Genomic DNA, 17637 nt, shown 5'->3' with positions numbered 1-17637 from the left:
AATCGAAAAGAGATTGAAAGAAAATATTTGGTCCGGTGAGTGGTTGGGACGCTGCGATTCAGACGGTTAGCAGGCCTGTGCTAACAGTTAGTAGGCCGGGGCTGAACAAGGTAGCAGTTAGCGGACCGGGGCTAAACAAGCTAGCAGTTAGCAGGCCGAATTAGCAAGGGCTAGAAAGTTAGCCTTTGATATGGTAAGGTGAGTGATGGGGTGCTCCTGGAAGTGGGTTATGAGTTCCGTTTGTAGGTGTGCCCTTTTAATGTTATACAGGTGTTGTTTGAGTCTGGTTTCTATGGTGTGTTTGGTTTCTCCAATGTATTGTTTATTGCAAAGTGTACATGTGATTATATAAATGGTGTTATGTGTGTTCAATGAATAGGATTCTTGTACTGGTGCTGATGTGTGACTGTGCATATTTGTAATGAACTTTATTTGTCGAAAATGGAAAATTATGAGGTTTGAGGTCTTGTGGTGGCTTACTACTGAATCTTGCTTTGGTGAGGAGGTCCTTTAAGTGTTTGTTCTTTCTAAATGCTGAAATAATTCTGTATGGTTTGAGTGGTATGTAAGTGTGCTGAACTGTAGAGAAGTTGTGTTTGATTGATTGATGTAGGGGTCTAATTCTATGTGAAAATGTGGTTACTAGGGGGATGATAATTGTCTGTTGATTGAGTATTGATGACAAGGGAGAAGAGACAGAGGAAGTGTTCCGGTTTAGTGATTGGTGCAGATCACTTTCCATAGGGGAGTCAGGGTGAGGGAGGGAGATAGGATGAGAACCAGGGTAATGGTACACATTAGGGTTAGGCGTGAGGTTTGGGGAGGGGTCAAGGTTAGGAGTAGGATGATTTGCTGTGGTCTGTGAGTGTTGGATGAATGGGAGGGAGGGCGGCCAATGTGTTTTTAATGGTTCTTAAAAATCGTTTTGAATATCCTCTTATAAGTGCATTGAATAGTGTATTTATTGCATAATCCAGGTCTTGCTTGCAAGATGATATCCTGTAGAACCGTATAATTTGTGATTTTATTATTCCCTTAAATGTATGTTTAGGATGGTAACTGTGTTTATGAAGTAAAGCATGTGTGTCTGTTGGTTTGAAGTAAACTCTAGTGTGTAGTGTTTTCTGTGATTGATTGTTATTACTGAAAAAAACTGTTGTGTCTAAGAAGTTGACTTCTTGCGGATGAATTGTGTATTTAACCTTAATGGATGGATGATGACCGTTGAGAATGTTTATAAAATCTGTGAATAACTGGATGTCGTGGGGCCAGGCTCCTATTATGTCATCTAAAAAGCGGTAATAACAAGTGGGTTGATATGGACACTTGGCCAGTGCCTCTCTCTCCCATTCAGCCATGTATATATTGGCGTAAGCAGGTGCACATTTTTTGCCCATAGCTGTTCCCTCCACCTGCAGGTAATAATGATCATTGAATAAAAAGTCATTGCTAGTCAGGCTGATTTCTAACAGTTGTAATATTTCTTTGTCCGGTCTAGTGTTGTCTGGGTATCTCTTAAAGATATTTCTAATTGCTTGTATTCCTGTTGCTGTATAGGCTATCAATATCTGTGGTGAATATGTGTGTATGGGAGGGAACAACTATGGGTCCAATCCTCTCCATGAAGTGGTAGGTGTCCCTGAGAAAGCTGGGGTGCCTTGTGGAGAGAGGGTTGATATGGTGATCTATATATTGTGAAATGTTATAGGATTCACGATTGCAGTCTGAGACAATCGGTCTGCCAGGAGGAACTTCAAAGGGAATTGTCCATGTCTCCGGTTCCTTGTGTACTTTTAACAGTAAGTAGAATAGTCTAGGTCGTGGGGTGTCTGTACCGTTGAGAAAGTCCCGTTGTTTTGCTGTGATGTAGTGTTGGTCGTAGTCTTTTTATTATTGTCCTTAGCTGTGTCTGTGGTTGTATACTGTTTTGTACCCAAGTGATCAGTGTCCAGGGGGCAGCGAAGCTAGACTGGCGAGTATTATCCAGGTTAAGAAAACTGGCTGGCTGTGCAGAAGGTAAAGGCCGCTAGCAGTGGCTAACAATGACTAAATAGCTAGTTAGCTGGTTAGCTTCTGGAGGTTCTTGAATGTGTTCTAAAAATTAAAAATAATAGCGATTCCGTATCACATTGGGTGAGGCAGGTTACCGGAAGGTATAATCAAATTAAAAATCGAAAAGAGATTGAAAGAAAATATTTGGTCCGGTGAGTGGTTGGGACGCTGCGATTCAGACGGTTAGCAGGCCTGTGCTAACAGTTAGTAGGCCGGGGCTGAACAAGGTAGCAGTTAGCGGACCGGGGCTAAACAAGCTAGCAGTTAGCAGGCCGAATTAGCAAGGGCTAGAAAGTTAGCCTTTGATATGGTAAGGTGAGTGATGGGGTGCTCCTGGAAGTGGGTTATGAGTTCCGTTTGTAGGTGTGCCCTTTTAATGTTATACAGGTGTTGTTTGAGTCTGGTTTCTATGGTGTGTTTGGCTTCTTCAATGTATTGTTTATTGCAAAGTGTACATGTAATTATATAAATGGTGTTATGTGTGTTCAATGAATAGGATTCTTGTACTGGTGCTGATGTGTGGCTGTGTATATTTGTAATGAACTTTATCTGTCGAAAATGGAAATTATGAGGTTTGAGGTCTTGTGGTGGCTTACTACTGAATCTTGCTTTGGTGAGGAGGTCCTTTAAGTGTTTGTTCTTTCTAAATGCTGAAATAATTCTGTATGGTTTGAGTGGTATGTAAGTGTGCTGAACTGTAGAGAAGTTGTGTTTGATTGATTGATGTAGGGGTCTAATTCTATGTGAAAATGTGGTTACTAGGGGGATGATAATTGTCTGTTGATTGAGTATTGATGACAAGGGAGAAGAGACAGAGGAAGTGTTCCGGTTTAGTGATTGGTGCAGATCACTTTCCATAGGGGAGTCAGGGTGAGGGATGAGATAGGATGAGAACCAGGGTAATGGTACACATTAGGGTTAGGCGTGAGGTTTGGGGAGGGGTCAAGGTTAGGAGTAGGATGATTTGCTGTGGTCTGTGAGTGTTGGATGAATGGGAGGGAGGGCGGCCAATGTGTTTTTAATGGTTCTTAAAAATCGTTTTGAATATCCTCTTCTAAGTGCATTGAATAGTGTATTTATTGCATAATCCAGGTCTTGCTTGCAAGATGATATCCTGTAGATATCATTAGAATTAGCAAGCAAGGAGATAGCAAGGGCTAGAAAGTTAGCCTTTGGGGGACGTCGCGATGGGGTGAGTCTGTTTATGCCTCTTCATGCGGTGACATCGATAGACCTGTCGTGGGTCCGGATATTGTAGCCCAGGAGTATGCTTCGGTGGTAGCACAGGAGCTCTGGCCGGGCTAGCTTCAAGCTAAATGGATGGAAACGCTAGCCAGGAGTTAACATCCGGGGTTGCAGTTAGCTAGTTGTGAAGACCCAGCTGAAAATGTTCCGTTTGCGGTGGGAATCCGGTGGGAATCCGGGGATAAAAACATAATAATAATAGGTCCGTTATGCTCTGGTTAGAGTCGCGTTGTTCGAACTGGCGAGAGCTTTCCGCGCTGAAGGTTAGCTGAAGACCGCTAGCAATGGTTTGCTGGTAGTTAGCTGTCTAGCTTCAGTTGAGGGGTGCTAGCTAGCTAGCTTGATAGTTAATGTTTGCTTTAGTTTGCGCGCCAGCTCTGCAAATTCAGCAGGTGTGTGTGTGTGTGTGTGTGTGTGAACGCTTCCAACAAAACTAATGACCTGCAGTGGATCAAACCATTGTGAGGCAAAGGGCGGGGGTCGCAATCTTTTGAAACTTAAAAACGCGCTATTAAGTGTCTATAATCAGCATAAGTGCTTTCATTGCGTTCATTCATATTATTGAAATTACATAGATATGTTTACAGTGATATATTGGGGGGGGGGGAAATCATATTTTTCCCAGGATAGGGGGGTCGTGTCCCCCCTGGGATTTCTGCCTATGCACGTGATATCTCCTCACTCACGTGGTTGATTGAAGGACGTGGTTGATTGAAGAACTGATTTGTGTTGATGGCAATTACCATATAAATTCAAAGATGAAGGAGGAGGGATGACTAGAAACGATTCAGTTGACCGTTTTATGTGTGGATTAATTGTCGGAGTAGAGGAATTTGTGTAATTCAGGTAAAAAAATAACGCAATGTTTATATCACAGGACAAATTAGCTAGCGGGTTAACTCGCTAAATTGCCATACATGTTTCATGCTTTTCGGCCTGTCCCCAATTTAATGCCATTGGTCACATATTTTGTTTTGATATTTTAACCTGCGTGTCTTTATCGCGTCTGCAAGCACGCAGCTGGTATGTTTATAATGAACTTTATCTGTCGAAAATGGAAATTGTGAGGTTTGAGGTCTTGTGGTGGCTTATGGGGGAGGAAAGGGGGGAGAGTACAGGGGGTTGGGGGGAAAAGAAGGGTGTGGTGTGGGTAGAGCCTATTCTAAATTTAGCTGCTCACACCAATTCTTAAAAATGAGGTCTGCTGTGGTTGTTGTCCAGTGTATCAGGTCTGTTGTGTGGAATTCATCATGGGGTATCTCCAAGAGAAATGGGCCATGTGTGGTGATGTAACCGTTAATGACTTTGAGGTTCCGTTTTCGATCTGGTGAAAGGAGGTGTGAGTGGTTAATAATGGGGATGTAAATAATTGCATTAGGGAAAAAGTGACTCTTGCTTCCTTGTGCATTGATGCATTCTGTTTGATGTTTTGTATGGGTCATTATCCATATTGTTTATGCCCACCGAGAGAACCACTATGCATGCTGGTGTCTAAATGAACCTCTGTTTTCTCCAGGACCTTTTTGAAATGGTAAAATGTTGCTCCAGGGTAACTCTCCACTTGTATGGGTTATGGGTTATGAAATGGAGGGATTCTATTAACATTTGAGTCTCCCAAGACTAGTATTGGTTTATTTCCCTTAAAATTCCAATCTGCCACCTTGCCATTTGGTGTAATACTTAAAGGCCCGTAGATGTCCTCCTAGGATCATAAATTAAACTGAGGTAAGCTCCAAGTTGCCTCTTTTTCTGGGTGGCAGTGCAGAAGTCGATGTGGTGAGAGATTCATTCAACCATAGTGTTGTTAAATATGAACATAAACGCCATATTGTGCATTTAAATGGTTTTATTGTTTTGTTAAAGGAAAGGAAAAACCTAAAAGAGGAAGTGCCAAACTAAAACCAAACAAACCATAAATATATAATAAATTATGAATAAAACCATGTTCTTCTCCATCCATTTTCCTGTCTGTTAAAACCCATTTTCTAATACAGGCCATTTGGTGTTATTGTCTGTAGGTTCTGGATCCACTCCCGTGCTGCCCACAGGTCCAGAGGCCCACAGGTCCAGCCTATATGTGACTGTAACCCTGATATGGTAAGGTGAGTGATGGGGTGCTCCTGGAAGTGGGTTATGAGTTCCGTTTGTAGGTGTGCCCTTTTAATGTTATACAGGTGTTGTTTGAGTCTGGTTTCTATGGTGTGTTTGGTTTCTCCAATGTATTGTTTATTGCAAAGTGTACATGTGATTATATAAATGGTGTTATGTGTGTTCAATGAATAGGATTCTTGTACTGGTGCTGATGTGTGGCTGTGTATATTTGTAATGAACTTTATCTGTCGAAAATGGAAATTATGAGGTTTGAGGTCTTGTGGTGGCTTACTACTGAATCTTGCTTTGGTGAGGAGGTCCTTTAAGTGTTTGTTCTTTCTAAATGCTGAAATAATTCTGTATGGTTTGAGTGGTATGTAAGTGTGCTGAACTGTAGAGAAGTTGTGTTTGATTGATTGATGTAGGGGTCTAATTCTATGTGAAAATGTGGTTACTAGGGGGATGATAATTGTCTGTTGATTGAGTATTGATGACAAGGGAGAAGAGACAGAGGAAGTGTTCCGGTTTAGTGATTGGTGCAGATCACTTTCCATAGGGGAGTCAGGGTGAGGGAGGGAGATAGGATGAGAACCAGGGTAATGGTACACATTAGGGTTAGGCGTGAGGTTTGGGGAGGGGTCAAGGTTAGGAGTAGGATGATTTGCTGTGGTCTGTGAGTGTTGGATGAATGGGAGGGAGGGCGGCCAATGTGTTTTTAATGGTTCTTAAAAATCGTTTTTAATATCCTCTTCTAAGTGCATTGAATAGTGTATTTATTGCATAATCCAGGTCTTGCTTGCAAGATGATATCCTGTAGAACCGTATAATTTGTGATTTTATTATTTCCTTAAATGTATGTTTAGGATGGTAACTGTGTTTATGAAGTAAAGCATGTGTGTCTGTTGGTTTGAAGTAAACTCTAGTGTGTAGTGTTTTCTGTGATTGATTGTTATTACTGAAAAAAACTGTTGTGTCTAAGACTTCTTGCGGATGAATTGTGTATTTAACCTTAATGGATGGATGATGACCGTTGAGAATGTTTATAAAATCTGCGAATAACTGGATGTCGTGGGGCCAGGCTCCTATTATGTCATCTAAAAAGCGGTAATAACAAGTGGGTTGATATGGACACTTGGCCAGTGCCTCTCTCTCCCATTCAGCCATGTATATATTGGCGTAAGCAGGTGCACATTTTTTGCCCATAGCTGTTCCCTCCACCTGCAGGTAATAATGATCATTGAATAAAAAGTCATTGCTAGTCAGGCTGATTTCTAACAGTTATAATATTTCTTTGTCCGGTCTAGTGTTGTCTGGGTATCTCTTAAAGATATTTCTAATTGCTTGTATTCCTGTTGCTGTATAGGCTATCAATATCTATGGTGAATATGTGTGTATGGGAGGGAACAACTATGGGTCCAATCCTCTCCATGAAGTGGTAGGTGTCCCTGAGAAAGCTGGGGTGCCTTGTGGAGAGAGGGTTGATATGGTGATCTATATATTGTGAAATGTTATAGGATTCACGATTGCAGTCTGAGACAATCGGTCTGCCAGGAGGAACTTCAAAGGGAATTGTCCATGTCTCCGGTTCCTTGTGTACTTTTAACAGTAAGTAGAATAGTCTAGGTCGTGGGGTGTCTGTACCGTTGAGAAAGTCCCGTTGTTTTGCTGTGATGTAGTGTTGGTCGTAGTCTTTTTATTATTGTCCTTAGCTGTGTCTGTGGTTGTATACTGTTTTGTACCCAAGTGATCAGTGTCCAGGGGGCAGCGAAGCTAGACTGGCGAGTATTATCCAGGTTAAGAAAACTGGCTGGCTGTGCAGAAGGTAAAGGCCGCTAGCAGTGGCTAACAATGACTAAATAGCTAGTTAGCTGGTTAGCTTCTGGAGGTTCTTGAATGTGTTCTAAAAATTAAAAATAATAGCGATTCCGTATCACATTGGGTGAGGCAGGTTACCGGAAGGTATAATCAAATTAAAAATCGAAAAGAGATTGAAAGAAAATATTTGGTCCGGTGAGTGGTTGGGACGCTGCGATTCAGACGGTTAGCAGGCCTGTAGGCCGGGGCTGAACAAGGTAGCAGTTAGCGGACCGGGGCTAAACAAGCTAGCAGTTAGCAGGCCGAATTAGCAAGGGCTAGAAAGTTAGCCTTTGATATGGTAAGGTGAGTGATGGGGTGCTCCTGGAAGTGGGTTATGAGTTCCGTTTGTAGGTGTGCCCTTTTAATGTTATACAGGTGTTGTTTGAGTCTGGTTTCTATGGTGTGTTTGGTTTCTCCAATGTATTGTTTATTGCAAAGTGTACATGTGATTATATAAATGGTGTTATGTGTGTTCAATGAATAGGATTCTTGTACTGGTGCTGATGTGTGGCTGTGTATATTTGTAATGAACTTTATCTGTCGAAAATGGAAATTATGAGGTTTGAGGTCTTGTGGTGGCTTACTACTGAATCTTGCTTTGGTGAGGAGGTCCTTTAAGTGTTTGTTCTTTCTAAATGCTGAAATAATTCTGTATGGTTTGAGTGGTATATAAGTGTGCTGAACTGTAGAGAAGTTGTGTTTGATTGATTGATGTAGGGGTCTAATTCTATGTGAAAATGTGGTTACTAGGGGGATGATAATTGTCTGTTGATTGAGTATTGATGACAAGGGAGAAGAGACAGAGGAAGTGTTCCGGTTTAGTGATTGGTGCAGATCACTTTCCATAGGGGAGTCAGGGTGAGGGAGGGAGATAGGATGAGAACCAGGGTAATGGTACACATTAGGGTTAGGCGTGAGGTTTGGGGAGGGGTCAAGGTTAGGAGTAGGATGATTTGCTGTGGTCTGTGAGTGTTGGATGAATGGGAGGGAGGGCGGCCAATGTGTTTTTAATGGTTCTTAAAAATCGTTTTGAATATCCTCTTCTAAGTGCATTGAATAGTGTATTTATTGCATAATCCAGGTCTTGCTTGCAAGATGATATCCTGTAGAACCGTATAATTTGTGATTTTATTATTCCCTTAAATGTATGTTTAGGATGGTAACTGTGTTTATGAAGTAAAGCATGTGTGTCTGTTGGTTTGAAGTAAACTCTAGTGTGTAGTGTTTTTTCTGTGATTGATTGTTATTACTGAAAAAAACTTGTGTCTAAGAAGTTGACTTCTTGCGGATGAATTGTGTATTTAACCTTAATGGATGGATGATGACCGTTGAGAATGTTTATATAATCTGTGAATAACTGGATGTCGTGGGGCCAGGCTCCTATTATGTCATCTAAAAAGCGGTAATAACAAGTGGGTTGATATGGACACTTGGCCAGTGCCTCTCTCTCCCATTCAGCCATGTATATATTGGCGTAAGCAGGTGCACATTTTTTGCCCATAGCTGTTCCCTCCACCTGCAGGTAATAATGATCATTGAATAAAAAGTCATTGCTAGTCAGGCTGATTTCTAACAGTTGTAATATTTCTTTGTCCGGTCTAGTGTTGTCTGGGTATCTCTTAAAGATATTTCTAATTGCTTGTATTCCTGTTGCTGTATAGGCTATCAATATCTATGGTGAATATGTGTGTATGGGAGGGAACAACTATGGGTCCAATCCTCTCCATGAAGTGGTAGGTGTCCCTGAGAAAGCTGGGGTGCCTTGTGGAGAGAGGGTTGATATGGTGATCTATATATTGTGAAATGTTATAGGATTCACGATTGCAGTCTGAGACAATCGGTCTGCCAGGAGGAACTTCAAAGGGAATTGTCCATGTCTCCGGTTCCTTGTGTACTTTTAACAGTAAGTAGAATAGTCTAGGTCGTGGGGTGTCTGTACCGTTGAGAAAGTCCCGTTGTTTTGCTGTGATGTAGTGTTGGTCGTAGTCTTTTTATTATTCTCCTTAGCTGTGTCTGTGGTTGTATACTGTTTTGTACCCAAGTGATCAGTGTCCAGGGGGCAGCGAAGCTAGACTGGCGAGTATTATCCAGGTTAAGAAAACTGGCTGGCTGTGCAGAAGGTAAAGGCCGCTAGCAGTGGCTAACAATGACTAAATAGCTAGTTAGCTGGTTAGCTTCTGGAGGTTCTTGAATGTGTTCTAAAAATTAAAAATAATAGCGATTCCGTATCACATTGGGTGAGGCAGGTTACCGGAAGGTATAATCAAATTAAAAATCGAAAAGAGATTGAAAGAAAATATTTGGTCCGGTGAGTGGTTGGGACGCTGCGATTCAGACGGTTAGCAGGCCTGTGCTAACAGTTAGTAGGCCGGGGCTGAACAAGGTAGCAGTTAGCGGACCGGGGCTAAACAAGCTAGCAGTTAGCAGGCCGAATTAGCAAGGGCTAGAAAGTTAGCCTTTGATATGGTAAGGTGAGTGATGGGGTGCTCCTGGAAGTGGGTTATGAGTTCCGTTTGTAGGTGTGCCCTTTTAATGTTATACAGGTGTTGTTTGAGTCTGGTTTCTATGGTGTGTTTGGCTTCTTCAATGTATTGTTTATTGCAAAGTGTACATGTAATTATATAAATGGTGTTATGTGTGTTCAATGAATAGGATTCTTGTACTGGTGCTGATGTGTGGCTGTGTATATTTGTAATGAACTTTATCTGTCGAAAATGGAAATTATGAGGTTTGAGGTCTTGTGGTGGCTTACTACTGAATCTTGCTTTGGTGAGGAGGTCCTTTAAGTGTTTGTTCTTTCTAAATGCTGAAATAATTCTGTATGGTTTGAGTGGTATGTAAGTGTGCTGAACTGTAGAGAAGTTGTGTTTGATTGATTGATGTAGGGGTCTAATTCTATGTGAAAATGTGGTTACTAGGGGGATGATAATTGTCTGTTGATTGAGTATTGATGACAAGGGAGAAGAGACAGAGGAAGTGTTCCGGTTTAGTGATTGGTGCAGATCACTTTCCATAGGGGAGTCAGGGTGAGGGATGAGATAGGATGAGAACCAGGGTAATGGTACACATTAGGGTTAGGCGTGAGGTTTGGGGAGGGGTCAAGGTTAGGAGTAGGATGATTTGCTGTGGTCTGTGAGTGTTGGATGAATGGGAGGGAGGGCGGCCAATGTGTTTTTAATGGTTCTTAAAAATCGTTTTGAATATCCTCTTCTAAGTGCATTGAATAGTGTATTTATTGCATAATCCAGGTCTTGCTTGCAAGATGATATCCTGTAGATATCATTAGAATTAGCAAGCAAGGAGATAGCAAGGGCTAGAAAGTTAGCCTTTGGGGGACGTCGCGATGGGGTGAGTCTGTTTATGCCTCTTCATGCGGTGACATCGATAGACCTGTCGTGGGTCCGGATATTGTAGCCCAGGAGTATGCTTCGGTGGTAGCACAGGAGCTCTGGCCGGGCTAGCTTCAAGCTAAATGGATGGAAACGCTAGCCAGGAGTTAACATCCGGGGTTGCAGTTAGCTAGTTGTGAAGACCCAGCTGAAAATGTTCCGTTTGCGGTGGGAATCCGGTGGGAATCCGGGGATAAAAAAATAATAATAATAGGTCCGTTATGCTCTGGTTAGAGTCGCGTTGTTCGAACTGGCGAGAGCTTTCCGCGCTGAAGGTTAGCTGAAGACCGCTAGCAATGGTTTGCTGGTAGTTAGCTGTCTAGCTTCAGTTGAGGGGTGCTAGCTAGCTAGCTTGATAGTTAATGTTTGCTTTAGTTTGCGCGCCAGCTCTGCAAATTCAGCAGGTGTGTGTGTGTGTGTGTGTGTGTGAACGCTTCCAACAAAACTAATGACCTGCAGTGGATCAAACCATTGTGAGGCAAAGGGCGGGGGTCGCAATCTTTTGAAACTTAAAAACGCGCTATTAAGTGTCTATAATCAGCATAAGTGCTTTCATTGCGTTCATTCATATTATTGAAATTACATAGATATGTTTACAGTGATATATTGGGGGGGGGGGGAAATCATATTTTTCCCAGGATAGGGGGGTCGTGTCCCCCCTGGGATTTCTGCCTATGCACGTGATATCTCCTCACTCACGTGGTTGATTGAAGGACGTGGTTGATTGAAGAACTGATTTGTGTTGATGGCAATTACCATATAAATTCAAAGATGAAGGAGGAGGGATGACTAGAAACGATTCAGTTGACCGTTTTATGTGTGGATTAATTGTCGGAGTAGAGGAATTTGTGTAATTCAGGTAAAAAAATAACGCAATGTTTATATCACAGGACAAATTAGCTAGCGGGTTAACTCGCTAAATTGCCATACATGTTTCATGCTTTTCGGCCTGTCCCCAATTTAATGCCATTGGTCACATATTTTGTTTTGATATTTTAACCTGCGTGTCTTTATCGCGTCTGCAAGCACGCAGCTGGTATGTTTATAATGAACTTTATCTGTCGAAAATGGAAATTGTGAGGTTTGAGGTCTTGTGGTGGCTTATGGGGGAGGAAAGGGGGGAGAGTACAGGGGGTTGGGGGGAAAAGAAGGGTGTGGTGTGGGTAGAGCCTATTCTAAATTTAGCTGCTCACACCAATTCTTAAAAATGAGGTCTGCTGTGGTTGTTGTCCAGTGTATCAGGTCTGTTGTGTGGAATTCATCATGGGGTATCTCCAAGAGAAATGGGCCATGTGTGGTGATGTAACCGTTAATGACTTTGAGGTTCCGTTTTCGATCTGGTGAAAGGAGGTGTGAGTGGTTAATAATGGGGATGTAAATAATTGCATTAGGGAAAAAGTGACTCTTGCTTCCTTGTGCATTGATGCATTCTGTTTGATGTTTTGTATGGGTCATTATCCATATTGTTTATGCCCACCGAGAGAACCACTATGCATGCTGGTGTCTAAATGAACCTCTGTTTTCTCCAGGACCTTTTTGAAATGGTAAAATGTTGCTCCAGGGTAACTCTCCACTTGTATGGGTTATGGGTTATGAAATGGAGGGATTCTATTAACATTTGAGTCTCCCAAGACTAGTATTGGTTTATTTCCCTTAAAATTCCAATCTGCCACCTTGCCATTTGGTGTAATACTTAAAGGCCCGTAGATGTCCTCCTAGGATCATAAATTAAACTGAGGTAAGCTCCAAGTTGCCTCTTTTTCTGGGTGGCAGTGCAGAAGTCGATGTGGTGAGAGATTCATTCAACCATAGTGTTGTTAAATATGAACATAAACGCCATATTGTGCATTTAAATGGTTTTATTGTTTTGTTAAAGGAAAGGAAAAACCTAAAAGAGGAAGTGCCAAACTAAAACCAAACAAACCATAAATATATAATAAATTATGAATAAAACCATGTTCTTCTCCATCCATTTTCCTGTCTGTTAAAACCCATTTTCTAATACAGGCCATTTGGTGTTATTGTCTGTAGGTTCTGGATCCACTCCCGTGCTGCCCACAGGTCCAGAGGCCCACAGGTCCAGCCTATATGTGACTGTAACCCTGATATGGTAAGGTGAGTGATGGGGTGCTCCTGGAAGTGGGTTATGAGTTCCGTTTGTAGGTGTGCCCTTTTAATGTTATACAGGTGTTGTTTGAGTCTGGTTTCTATGGTGTGTTTGGTTTCTCCAATGTATTGTTTATTGCAAAGTGTACATGTGATTATATAAATGGTGTTATGTGTGTTCAATGAATAGGATTCTTGTACTGGTGCTGATGTGTGGCTGTGTATATTTGTAATGAACTTTATCTGTCGAAAATGGAAATTATGAGGTTTGAGGTCTTGTGGTGGCTTACTACTGAATCTTGCTTTGGTGAGGAGGTCCTTTAAGTGTTTGTTCTTTCTAAATGCTGAAATAATTCTGTATGGTTTGAGTGGTATGTAAGTGTGCTGAACTGTAGAGAAGTTGTGTTTGATTGATTGATGTAGGGGTCTAATTCTATGTGAAAATGTGGTTACTAGGGGGATGATAATTGTCTGTTGATTGAGTATTGATGACAAGGGAGAAGAGACAGAGGAAGTGTTCCGGTTTAGTGATTGGTGCAGATCACTTTCCATAGGGGAGTCAGGGTGAGGGAGGGAGATAGGATGAGAACCAGGGTAATGGTACACATTAGGGTTAGGCGTGAGGTTTGGGGAGGGGTCAAGGTTAGGAGTAGGATGATTTGCTGTGGTCTGTGAGTGTTGGATGAATGGGAGGGAGGGCGGCCAATGTGTTTTTAATGGTTCTTAAAAATCGTTTTTAATATCCTCTTCTAAGTGCATTGAATAGTGTATTTATTGCATAATCCAGGTCTTGCTTGCAAGATGATATCCTGTAGAACCGTATAATTTGTGATTTTATTATTTCCTTAAATGTATGTTTAGGATGGTAACTGTGTTTATGAAGTAAAGCATGTGTGTCTGTTGGTTTGAAGTAAACTCTAGTGTGTAGTGTTTTCTGTGATTGATTGTTATTACTGAAAAAAACTGTTGTGTCTAAGACTTCTTGCGGATGAATTGTGTATTTAACCTTAATGGATGGATGATGACCGTTGAGAATGTTTATAAAATCTGCGAATAACTGGATGTCGTGGGGCCAGGCTCCTATTATGTCATCTAAAAAGCGGTAATAACAAGTGGGTTGATATGGACACTTGGCCAGTGCCTCTCTCTCCCATTCAGCCATGTATATATTGGCGTAAGCAGGTGCACATTTTTTGCCCATAGCTGTTCCCTCCACCTGCAGGTAATAATGATCATTGAATAAAAAGTCATTGCTAGTCAGGCTGATTTCTAACAGTTATAATATTTCTTTGTCCGGTCTAGTGTTGTCTGGGTATCTCTTAAAGATATTTCTAATTGCTTGTATTCCTGTTGCTGTATAGGCTATCAATATCTATGGTGAATATGTGTGTATGGGAGGGAACAACTATGGGTCCAATCCTCTCCATGAAGTGGTAGGTGTCCCTGAGAAAGCTGGGGTGCCTTGTGGAGAGAGGGTTGATATGGTGATCTATATATTGTGAAATGTTATAGGATTCACGATTGCAGTCTGAGACAATCGGTCTGCCAGGAGGAACTTCAAAGGGAATTGTCCATGTCTCCGGTTCCTTGTGTACTTTTAACAGTAAGTAGAATAGTCTAGGTCGTGGGGTGTCTGTACCGTTGAGAAAGTCCCGTTGTTTTGCTGTGATGTAGTGTTGGTCGTAGTCTTTTTATTATTGTCCTTAGCTGTGTCTGTGGTTGTATACTGTTTTGTACCCAAGTGATCAGTGTCCAGGGGGCAGCGAAGCTAGACTGGCGAGTATTATCCAGGTTAAGAAAACTGGCTGGCTGTGCAGAAGGTAAAGGCCGCTAGCAGTGGCTAACAATGACTAAATAGCTAGTTAGCTGGTTAGCTTCTGGAGGTTCTTGAATGTGTTCTAAAAATTAAAAATAATAGCGATTCCGTATCACATTGGGTGAGGCAGGTTACCGGAAGGTATAATCAAATTAAAAATCGAAAAGAGATTGAAAGAAAATATTTGGTCCGGTGAGTGGTTGGGACGCTGCGATTCAGACGGTTAGCAGGCCTGTGCTAACAGTTAGTAGGCCGGGGCTGAACAAGGTAGCAGTTAGCGGACCGGGGCTAAACAAGCTAGCAGTTAGCAGGCCGAATTAGCAAGCAAGGAGATAGCAAGGGCTAGAAAGTTAGCCTTTGGGGGACGTCGCGATGGGGTGAGTCTGTTTATGCCTCTTCATGCGGTGACATCGATAGACCTGTCGTGGGTCCGGATATTGTAGCCCAGGAGTATGCTTCGGTGGTAGCACAGGAGCTCTGGCCGGGCTAGCTTCAAGCTAAATGGATGGAAACGCTAGCCAGGAGTTAACATCCGGGGTTGCAGTTAGCTAGTTGTGAAGACCCAGCTGAAAATGTTCCGTTTGCGGTGGGAATCCGGTGGGAATCCGGGGATAAAAAAATAATAATAATAGGTCCGTTATGCTCTGGTTAGAGTCGCGTTGTTCGAACTGGCGAGAGCTTTCCGCGCTGAAGGTTAGCTGAAGACCGCTAGCAATGGTTTGCTGGTAGTTAGCTGTCTAGCTTCAGTTGAGGGGTGCTAGCTAGCTAGCTTGATAGTTAATGTTTGCTTTAGTTTGCGCGCCAGCTCTGCAAATTCAGCAGGTGTGTGTGTGTGTGTGAACGCTTCCAACAAAACTAATGACCTGCAGTGGATCAAACCATTGTGAGGCAAATGGCGGGGGTCGCAATCTTTTGAAACTTAAAAACGCGCTATTAAGTGTCTATAATCAGCATAAGTGCTTTCATTGCGTTCATTCATATTATTGAAATTACATAGATATGTTTACAGTGATATATTGGGGGGGGGAAATCATATTTTTCCCAGGATAGGGGGGTCGTGTCCCCCCTGGGATTTCTGCCTATGCACGTGATATCTCCTCACTCACGTGGTTGATTGAAGGACGTGGTTGATTGAAGAACTGATTTGTGTTGATGGCAATTACCATATAAATTCAAAGATGAAGAATGAGGGATGACCACAAACGATTCAGTTGACCGTTTTATGTGTGGATTAATTGTCGGAGTAGAGGAATTTGTGTAATTCAGGTAAAAAAATAACGCAATGTTTATATCACAGGACAAATTAGCTAGCGGGTTAACTCGCTAAATTGCCATACATGTTTCATGCTTTTCGGCCTGTCCCCAATTTAATGCCATTGGTCACATATTTTGTTTTGATATTTTAACCTGCGTCTGCAAGCACGCAGCTGGTATGTTTATAATGAACTTTATCTGTCGAAAATGGAAATTGTGAGGTTTGAGGTCTTGTGGTGGCTTATGGGGGAGGAAAGGGGGGAGAGTACAGGGGGTTGGGGGGAAAAGAAGGGTGTGGTGTGGGTCCAAATTGTGGGTAGAGCCTATTCTAAATTTAGCTGCTCACACCAATTCTTAAAAATGAGGTCTGCTGTGGTTGTTGTCCAGTGTATCAGGTCTGTTGTGTGGAATTCTCCAAGAGAAATGGGCCATGTGTGGTGATGTAACCGTTAATGACTTTGAGGTTCCGTTTTCGATCTGGTGAAAGGAGGTGTATTAATGGGTTAATAATGGGGATGTAAATAATTGCATTAGGGAAAAAGTGACTCTTGCTTCCTTGTGCATTGATGCATTCTGTTTGATGTTTTGTATGGGTCATTATCCATATTGTTTATGCCCACCGAGAGAACCACTATGCTGGTGTCTAAATGAACCTCTGTTTTCTCCAGGACCTTTTTGAAATGGTAAAATGTTGCTCCCGGGTAACTGTCCACTTGTATGGGTTATGGGTTATGAAATGGAGGGATTCTATTAACATTTGAGTCTCCCAAGACTAGTATTGGTTTATTTCCCTTAAAATTCCAATCTGCCACCTTGCCATTTGGTGTAATACTTAAAAAGGCCCGTAGATGTCCTCCTAAATCAAATCAAATCAAATTTTATTTGTCACATACACATGATTAACAGATGTTAATGCGAGTGTAGCGAAATGCTTGTGCTTCTAGTTCCGACAATGCAGTAATAACAAGTAATCTAACTAACAATTCCAAAACTACTGTCTTGTACACAGTGTAAGGGGATAAAGAATATGTACATAAGGATATATGAATGAGTGACGGTACAGAGCAGCATAGGCAAGATACAGTAGATGGTATCGAGTACAGTATATACGTATGAGATGAATAATGTAGGGTAAGTAACATTTTATAAGGTAGCATTGTTTAAAGTGGCTAGTGATATATTTACATCATTTCCCATCAATTCCCATTATTAAAGTGGCTGGAGTTGAGTCAGTGTCAGTGTGTTGGCAGCAGCCACTCAGTGTTAGTGGTGGCTGTTTAACAGTCTGATGGCCTTGAGATAGAAGCTGTTTTTCAGTCTCTCGGTCCCAGCTTTGATGCACCTGTACTGACCTCGCCTTCTGGATGATAGCGGGGTGAACAGGCAGTGGCTCGGGTGGTTGATGTCCTTGATGATCTTTATGGCCTTCCTGTGACATCGGGTGGTGTAGGTGTCCTGGAGGGCAGGTAGTTTGCCCCCGGTGATGCGTTGTGCAGACCTCACTACCCTCTGGAGAGCCTTACGGTTGAGGGCGGTGCAGTTGCCATACCAGGCGGTGATACAGCCCGCCAGGATGCTCTCGATTGTGCATCTGTAGAAGTTTGTGAGTGCTTTTGGTGACAAGCCGAATTTCTTCAGCCTCCTGAGGTTGAAGAGGCGCTGCTGCGCCTTCTTCACGATGCTGTGGACCAATTCAGTTTGTCTGTGATGTGTATGCCGAGGAACTTAAAACTTGCTACCCTCTCCACTATTGTTCCATCGATGTGGATAGGGGGGTGTTCCCTCTGCTGTTTCCTGAAGTCCACAATCATCTCCTCAGTTTTGTTG

Source organism: Oncorhynchus mykiss, chromosome 27 (genome assembly GCF_013265735.2).
Source record: "Oncorhynchus mykiss isolate Arlee chromosome 27, USDA_OmykA_1.1, whole genome shotgun sequence".
Classification (NCBI taxonomy): Eukaryota; Metazoa; Chordata; class Actinopteri; order Salmoniformes; family Salmonidae; genus Oncorhynchus; species Oncorhynchus mykiss.
The sequence above is the reverse complement of the archived record's forward strand: the minus strand, read 5'-3'. Positions refer to the sequence as shown.